Raw genomic sequence first — 9,674 nt, 5'->3', positions numbered from 1 at the left:
TGGGTTGATTACCTGACTTTCTCATTATATTCTAGGAGGTAATCAATACATGAAATGGAAGCCGCTTTTAATGATGATCATAATTTTGATGGTTATATGAAGGTCTTAAACTATGAACTGAAGCGCGAATATAAATGTACTAACAGCTCCTAGCGTCGAATAAGGTTGCCCACTTTGGAATTTATACATAAGCGCTACATATTTATGTCATTGAAGAAACATGTGCACGAAAAAAGATAGGTTGTTGACAACAACCGTAAAAAATCACAGATAATGCGGCGTTCACACAGTGCCGATTACGACTCCTGTTTGACATCAGACAGCGCTAAGACACGAAAAGTGAAAAAGTCGGATTACTATCCTCCACGATCTGGAATGTCCTGCCATTGTCTGAACGAAGGCGTATACTTTCGTAATAGATTCCTACGGATCGGAGAGGTTGGCCAAGCACCCCGACAGTTAGGTGCGTCTCGTAACATTCGGGGAAACTAAGCCGATTTTGTCTAGTCGGATTACAATCGTGACTATGTCGTGACAGATTCTGCTGTATCGGATTAAATCGTAACAATGTTCTGTGTTTCCTGGACGGTGTCCGTGGACCGGGCATGATCTGGAGAAAAATGTTATTGCTGTTTTTGGCGATTGAATCTAGATTGCATTCAGAATTTGCCGAATGCGAACCGTCTTTGTTCAGGAACAGTCCCGTTATTGATACAAAATTCGACAATAATACCAACGTCAGAGTCCCGACAATTACAGAACACGATACGACTGACTCAAGTCAAAGCCGTTTGTAATACGATACAGCAGACTGTGATAGGATTGCGTTTTGACAGAACCCGGATCATCCCGAAAATGGCGATTTTTCTATTAGACGGGATTATCATTTGAAACGGATTTCTATCGGATTTCTTCCGTCAGCGTCGGTTCACTGTCTGGTCACTGTCTGATCTCTGTTGGATCGCATTTGGCAGAATAGGGACGATGTCGGGACAGATTCTGTCTTTTTTTAAAATGCGAAAGATACAAATCGGATGAGAATCGGATTGAGAACGGGATAATCGGCTCAAATTCGGCTGGAAACGGCTGAATTTGGACGCTTTCAGAACAATATCTGATTGTTGTCGTGATTAAATAAATGGTTTTTTTTCAAATTTTAATTAAAGTTTAAATTTCTAACCACGATTCACAGGATCTTGATCAGATCTTTTACAAATTTTAATCGGGAATGGTCCTATCAAGGACGGCAGTAAACATCGTGAGTGTGTGACCCCAGCTTAAGCTGGCAATCATAGGACATCATTAAGTTTATTATAAAAACTCATCAAAGATAACAGGCTTAAGATTTACTTACTCAACGGCGGAACACGAATAAAAAAAGATTTTGGAGGCCAAATCAAACACAAAGTTTGAGAGCATTATAAAACAAAAATGTACAAAGTACGACTAAGGTCATCTATGCCTTGGGGTAGGAATACCTTAGTGATTCGAATAATTAAAAATTTTATGCACAGAAAGTGACAATTTCAATCATTTTTCATGTCAACACAAAGTGCTAACTATTCGGCTGGTGATCGACCTGGTGGTTGTAAACACTCATCAAAGATAAACTCATCATAGAAACCAGGATTGAAATTGAGTGCGCCAGACGCGCGTTTCGTCTACAAAAGACTCATCAGTGACGCTCGAATACCAGCGGCTCTTTTCACAACAAAATCTTACGACTTAAAATTTATCGTAAGTTATACTGAAATGTATGACTTACGAGTATTTGTTCTAATATTTTTTGTGAAATTAGTCCCTAGCTAATAATTTGGTACACCAGACGTGCATTACGTCTACAAAAGACTCGTCAGTAGCGCTCGAATCAAAACAATTGGAGGCCAAATTAAATAAGAATTGAAGAGCAATGGAAAATATACAGTTCAAAATGATTATATTTAAAGCATATGGAATGGGTTGCTGTCTAATTGACTCATACCATATATCTCCTTTCAGTCATATGCATTTATGATTTTCAAAGTTAAACTTTGCCGGAAATGAATTGCTATGTTGAGCGTAAACAGGGAATGGTATCAGTTAAACTCTCAATAACTTTCTTCCTTTTCATGTTTCTGATCTTGAAGGTAACCATTACATTTATTTTTTATATAAGAATTTGATTTCAAATGAAACGATGTCTTTTTTCCCTTCTACAAAGAGAGAAATAGTGTATGCTTGTTTTAACATTTTGGGACTGCTAAGAAAACTGCATATTGCAAGGAAAATCAAAAGAGTTGAAATTCCCAAAGATTTTAACTATTTACAGAAATTGTTTGTTTTGAATGCGCTAATCCATTTCAATCAAACTCGCCATGAAAAATCCGTATAGGAAATGAATGAATGGAGAAATGGGGTTTATATATATATTTTAATGAGACAGCAACCAAACGACAAAATAACCAAGAAGTCATCTAGCGAGCATGATTTAATGTCCAAAAAAATACGCTTGAACGTCCCGAGGCTATATGAGATTGAATATATTAAGCAAGCAGAAACACCAAATTCCCATAGATAGTGATAGTGAGTTGTATTTTGAACCGCCAACCTCGTGCGCACTCATTATGAAAATACCAAATGATTTGAAAGCGCTTTTAGGCACCATGAAGTTTGAAGGAAAAGACACGGAGTGGAAATTTACCGCCAGTTCTGACCAGGTTACAGTCCAACTCACCTGGATCAAGGCAAAGGACCCGGATACCATATCCAGGAACCTTAAGCCGGCCCTACAAAGAAAACAGGAGACGAAATGCCCAGCGTTTCACACAGTGGATGGACTCCAAAAAAGCTGTATTTTCCTCTGCTACCCATGAACCTACCACCAGTACAAGTGCAGACAACATCTGTCAGACGCAAGCCAGGGACACAGTTATTGGTATTCCACTAACACCAACAAAGTATCGTGGAGAACCAGAGGGAGTCAATATCAAGACGGACATTGTCACCAGTCCATACAACTCCCAGAAGGCATGCGATCGCCCTACTTCTACACTCCATCTAAACCTAGAAGTAATCATTGTAGAATAGATTTTACAGAGGGGTTTGACATCGATGGCCCCGATCTATTTCGTACACCATCTCATACATCTCCGATATCCTTGCGAGACCCAGAGGGCATTTAAACTGCCTTTGCCCTACAAGAACGGCCAAATACTCCGTACCAACCTCAACCACTAGGTCGGAGCAAGAAAAAGGGAAAAAAACAGCAGATCCATCACTGCAAGAATAGGTCCTTGAAGTCCTCAATATCTACCCAGATAGCCGGACACTAAAACCCAACATCATCATCACCAAATTCTCAAAATTACATTAAGAAATGACAGAATGCAACTACTGACGAGGTTCCTTACTATGAGAGGAACATGGATTATGTAGCGGGTTGTGTTCCTTACTGTGAGAGGAACATTGATATGGCACATGGATATGTAGCGGGCTGTGTTCCCTATTTTAACAGGCATATTGATATGTAGCGGGGTATGTTCCTCACTTTGACAGGCACATGCATATGTAGCGGGGTTTTGTCATGAAATAGAAGTTCCTTTATAATACTGATAAGTTCCAAATCGAAAAACTATTCTGTAATATTATTCCCTATGGAACAAATATCATGTGTTCCTGACAGAATAAAGATTATAGAATATTTGTTCAAATAGGAATAAAGATTATAGAATATTTGTCCCAACGGGAACAGATATTATAGAATTGTTTATAACAAAGTTTCAAGTGGAAATTCTGTAAGGCGGAACAAATATACATTTACATTGTGTTCCTTACTGTGAAAGGCACATGGATATGAAGAGGGGTGTCTGCATCCTAATTGTATCGGAAATTAATAGACATTAACAAAAATGCTTTAAATATAAATAACGACCATGGGGATTGGTGTAAACGCTATTACTCTGATACAGAAATCTCCCTTCCAGGTTCTACATAATCCTCTTTGGAATTGTCCCCCTTAGAATCGGATGAGATTTGTTGTCAGGTATTGAATAAGGATGCAGTATACCAATGTCCATTCTTGTCATAAGTCAAGTAACAATTATGAGTCGATAGAGTCAGAATTGCACGAACATTTCGCACAAAGTCTAGTTAATAGAACTATCATACTTTTGAAAGGATTGATTAAATTAACATGTTTTTTTTTTAATTTCAGCGGTCAAATAATAGCCCTTGTTAAGTTGTTATACTTCCTCCATTTGCCATTCATATTTGATTCAGGTCTTTACTGTTAAACTATAGATAAGCGGCAACGGTAATTTACGATGTTCAAATCTCGTAAATCCATTTAGAATACACAAATAAAAATTAAAAAAACTGAAGGAATTGCATGAACTTCTTCAATATTCCAAATTAGTTCATTACATGAAGTTATTGTAGTATTGCCCAAGTGTTGTCAGTGTCGGGGAATGTTGATGAAGGAGACTAACAGCCTTTGTTGTATGTGCGTTTCCGGTTCGTCTACTATTAAACCACGAATATCGGAAGACATAGGAAGCTGCTTCTAATTTCGGAAGAATCTCCTTCATAAAATTCAGTTGAGTAGTAGTTGAAGTGCTATGTGGGCAAGCGAATTCCGTAAGCCATATGGGTTTGTGATATCTGTCCCATAGTTGTTTTAAATAGTGCATGGTCTGATCAGCGTGACACCAGTACGCGTGAGTAGAAATGTGATCAACTTTACAGTCATGGCACTGTTGGAAAAATTGATCCAGCCATTTAAACGGACTCATATTACAATGAGTACAGGGCGCAACTGCTGGCGCAACTAACACTTTTCCATGGGCTTTATTTTCTATTGTTTTCCAATGATTTGCTGCATCTTGTGGAGATATATCTGACTGTTGCGATAAATTCGGTTCGTTGAAGCCAAGTACATAATGTGCTTGATCCAGTATGTAAACTGGAGTATCAACATGTGGACGAATCCCCCATACCATTGGTACGTAGCCTGACTTTATAGTATTTGAACAATTTAGCTTATGGTGTTCCCATGGTGACATGTGCCAGTCGTACCTAAAATTAGATGAAATTGAGACTTACTATAACTATTAAAAAAATCCTGTACATTTTCACAAAAGAACCACTTAAATGTATAACCTTGAGTTACTAATATTTAAACAAATTTCAGCTCGGCAAAATAACAGTTGCCTTTTACTGCAGCGCAGGTTTCTTATATCGTGTTAATAATATTACTCAGAACTAAGTTATCCATTATCAAAAATAATTTGCATGTTTTTCCAATCAATATATGACACGTGATCTTTATGTCATCTATCACCTAAACCCAAGACGTTGACATCGACATAGAAATATGGTTGATCTTATCTCTCCTGTCCAGTAGTGAGGCCAGCTGTTCTGAAGAAGATAACGTCCGTTGCAATGTACCGGATGTACCAATACACATGTTTGTCTGGTTGGAAAGGGAACGTTATTTGTTTTGTTTTGTTATTTGTTTTTTGTTCACATTTTTTCGACTCGTGGTGATTTGAACTTGATATATTGTATGGACACTTAATTATTGTTGACCTCTAGATGTCTTTTGTTTGTTTGTTTATATAGTTGGGTTGTTATCTCATTGACGAATACACATCTTCTCTTTTTATTCATATTTTTTTCGGATAAGTACTCATTTTTTACCTAAATTTTATGAACAAATAATGAATGCGTACGCTTCGATCTGCAAATGTTTAAAAGAGATAATCGAGATAAGAATTATTATTTCACAAGAAGATAGTGTTTACAATTCTCTACTAACCACCAATGAACATTTGTAAAAGCAAACTCATCTCCGCACATGTATGCACTACCACCGGAAAGCGCCAACCCCTTCTTTGAAGAAGCATTAGATATATCAAATATAATGAGCAAATGTAAAATGGTAACCATTAATCTCCACATTTCTACAAAAAGACAAATTCATACAAATAACATAATAAAATGAAAGTTTTATTTTTGTTTTCGAAGCTTTTAATGGTAATAATATTATGTTTTTATTTCAACTTTACTGTAACATGTCACTAAATCATATTCAAATGATGTGAAAATTAACGTTTCGGTGCAACTTTCTGATATGATAAATAGGTACTCATTCTTTGACACTTCGCAAGTTTAGTCATCTTTTTTGCTTCGCACCACCGTGCTATTAGTTTCAGTCGATCTACACGCCATCTTGACATTGTTACTTATCAACATTTATTTCTGATTAGTGGCTTATCTGTGTGACTAAGATTATATTGGCTTGAATCAGTTACAAAATTTGAAACACGTAATGAAGAATAGAAGAAATTATATAAGGATGATATGACAGTATGGGTATTCGAGGCCCAATCGATAAGTATGTTGCTATAGGATCACATATAGTTGGATTAGAGCTGATAGTCAAAATTGATACATTTTTATCACGCATTTCTTTTGATTTGAGGTAGATAGGGTGTCTTCCTCCATCTTGGATTTTGAAATACAAGAAAACAATCGGTCAAGATCTTTAATAAAAGGTGCAAATTTTGAGAGTAGTAGGTAATTCATGTGTAAGAATTTTCATTTCAATAGAGAAAATGACATATTTTATCATATTTATGGTTGTATTTTACAGAAAAACAGAATACTTTTATTTGATTCTATTATTTCCAACTTTGCCACATAAGGGGAGGCAACTCAAATGTAAGGGCAGATAATTCAGATAAAGTTACTTTTACAATAGAATGTGTTAGGAATTTACCTATTTTATTATGTAGCAAGAAAACGGGTCCCGTGACCCCATTTTTTCTTTTTCTTATCTGAAAGCATACTATAAGAGCTATCTTCTCATATTTTATCTCAAAATTCTATGGTGAAGTTTTCGTTTTATGGCAGAAAATTGGGTTTTCCATGCATAATCTATACAAAATCTGTCAATTTTGCACAACCTGTAGCGTGAAAATAAGCCCCGTGACCCATTCTTTTTATTATTTTTTTTTAAAAAGCATGATATAAACTACATTTTGGCAAATTATTAAAAAATTCTATGGATTATAATTTAGACACCCCATCTACCTTAATACGTAAAACTCGATTAGTTTTATTTCACATTATTTCCTATGCTTGATGTGTGTGGTGTTAAAATAATGTCATCAGCCATAATATTTAATATACGAAAATGATAGCCTTTGTCAACCGATGTGTTTACTCGATGTTGATCGATGTGTAATTTATTTGTTAAAGTATATTGTTAGAGGGTCTAAACGGCAAGTTAACAAGAGTGCACATGCTGCAATGTCTCGACTGATTTAAAGATCATTGATTTTATGTTTAAAGTCTTAAAGTTTATCTACAAATATCACATAAACATAATATTTTTTAAAGATTCATGACAATGAGGTTCAGATAAATACTGTCAGACAGACATGTTCACCTTACAACTATTCCATACACAAAATATAGTTGACCTACTGCTTATAGTACTTGAAAAACAGACCAAAACACAAAAACTTTATGTCGACCAATGAACCATGAAAATAAGGTCAAGGTCAAATTATACCTGCCAGACAGACATGTACACCTTACAATCTTTTCATACACCACATATAGTTGATCTATTGCTTATGGTATCTGAGAAACACGAAAATTTAACCTTGATCACTAACTCCCCGGCTCCGGTCCGCATACTACTCTACACTGATGAAGCAAAGAAAAATAGTTCCGGATCGGAAGCGATCACAGTACGAAGTTTACCTTGATCGCTGATCATCCAAATGAGGTCAAGGTCAGGTGAACTCTGTCTGATGGACATGTAGACGTTGCAAGGAACCCAAATACCAAATATCGTTAGCCTAATACTCACTTTTTTTTCAAGTAGTCGCTGAACCATGAAAATGAGGTCAAGGACAATGGACATATGACAGACGGAAACTTCATTACATAAGTTATCTGCATACAAGGTATGAAGCATTCAGGTCTTCTACCTTTTTAAATATAAAGCTTTATACAAATAGTTTACATTGACACAGCCGCTGCTGCTGGATAGTAATCCCTATATATCGCATACTGCGACTTTCGTGGCAAGCGAGACAAAAACAGTAAAACAAAACAACCAACACAAACGCGTGTAACGTCAACATAATGGGCGTTACCCTCGGACCATCTTAAATCTAAAGCACCAATTTATGGGTTACTCTCCCTGTGTACTGTGAAGTCGAAAGTATCAATTTACTTTTACCTGACAGAAAAAAAATTGTATTTATGAGAGAGAGTAGTAAATTTTGTCTCACTATGGTGTTATGGAATAAATCTTTGTTATGGAAAATCTAGAAGTTTCAGATGAAAAAATGGTCGATTTTATGTTATAAAGAAGTAGGAGTTATACTAAAGTCGATTATATTTTTAATAAATTAAAATATACTGTAAATTCTGAAGTTTTTTGCGATTTTTTATTATTGCGAAAATTGCGACAGCATAGGTTTGGCAAAAATCAAAACTCGCATGTTAGATATTGATACATGTAGTATTATATTTGATGCAGCTTTTCCCGAAATCGCCAAAAAATTATCTTGCATTTTAGAGTCTTGTCCAACAATCGTAACAATAAGTGTAAATAAATTTATAGTTAACAGTAACTAAATATACATCGCTTTCGGTTATGCACGCGCTTATTGGTCTATCATGTTACGCCTCGTGTATATCTGATGAGTCAAACCCTTTCCAACTAATTATTTGTCGGTTTTCATGCATTGTTGTTACACCACTTTCCACTGTTAGGGGGCAGGGATAAGCGCTCAGAAATATGTTTAATCCCCCAATATTAATGAGTGTATCCCTAGTCAGGATATTATAATTCATTGGTTCTCGTTGATTGCTACATGTAATATTTGTTTTGGGTTTATTGTTTAGCATTACTCATGTTAAAATGCAGTGGAAGTAAGCAATGATAGGCCATCGTACGGCCTTCAACAATCAGAAAAACCCATACCCTTTAGACGGCTATAAAAGGCCCCTACATGAAACAATTCCAACGAGAAAACTAACGGCTTAATTTATAACAAAACAATATACGAAAAACCAAAAAAAAAGAATACATGAACCATTGTCTATATTCGCTCTGAGTTTGTTCATTTAATAGAACGTCTGAGTTGTTGTCGGGCCGAGTTGTCTTGTACTCGGGCCTGACTTGTTTACGTTTTAAGTAAGGGAAGAGTAACAGTCAGTCGTGACTATTGGCAAGATACATATTCTTTCAGATATATTTGCAATTATGTCATTTCATCAGTTCCTGACTTATCTTCAACCGGTACTTGCAAGGCCAAAAGATAGGAAAGCCAAAAATATAAAGACTTTTAGAGCATTCAATATATAGGACTAAATAGTACAGTCAGAACCATCAAAGTTGCTTGCACGAGGGAGTAAAAACATTTCCTTTAAGCCAGAATGAACTATATTATTAATTATTTTTGGCTTTTAACTAGCTTTCAGTAACTGCGAGTACTCTCAAATCGTACTTTAGCGTTAATTTGACCTGATGAAAGAATTTGTAATGCATTTCTGTTGTTCAATATTTACTTGTTTTGTGTTATATTTCGTCTTACTATTTTTAATATGTACCACCTTTGATATAAGTACTTAGTATGACGGGGGAAAAAAACATTCACTTCTGTACTCGTACT

This window comes from Mytilus californianus, unplaced genomic scaffold (genome assembly GCF_021869535.1).
Source record: "Mytilus californianus isolate M0D057914Y unplaced genomic scaffold, xbMytCali1.0.p SCAF_3, whole genome shotgun sequence".
Classification (NCBI taxonomy): domain Eukaryota; kingdom Metazoa; phylum Mollusca; class Bivalvia; order Mytilida; family Mytilidae; genus Mytilus; species Mytilus californianus.
The sequence above is the reverse complement of the archived record's forward strand: the minus strand, read 5'-3'. Positions refer to the sequence as shown.